Here is a 225-nt window from a genome sequence, read left to right on the forward strand (position 1 = left end):
GCGTTGATACTCCGGTCGCTCACGTCCTACACTCCGGAGCGCTCCGTCGACGCGTCGTGCTTAACACAATTTTCCGCGCTATCCTGGGCCGATCCGGATCCGTGCGGTAAGGATCCGATAGATTTGATTCTCGGCGCGGACTTGTACGGCGACATTCTGCGGGACGGTATTCGTCGAAGTGACGGCGGGGGGCTGGTCGCTCAGAACACAGCATTTGGTTGGATT

Source organism: Odontomachus brunneus, unplaced genomic scaffold, assembly GCF_010583005.1.
Source record: "Odontomachus brunneus isolate Ranch 3 - 2012 unplaced genomic scaffold, Obru_v1 Obru_scaffold_072, whole genome shotgun sequence".
Taxonomy (NCBI): domain Eukaryota; kingdom Metazoa; phylum Arthropoda; class Insecta; order Hymenoptera; family Formicidae; genus Odontomachus; species Odontomachus brunneus.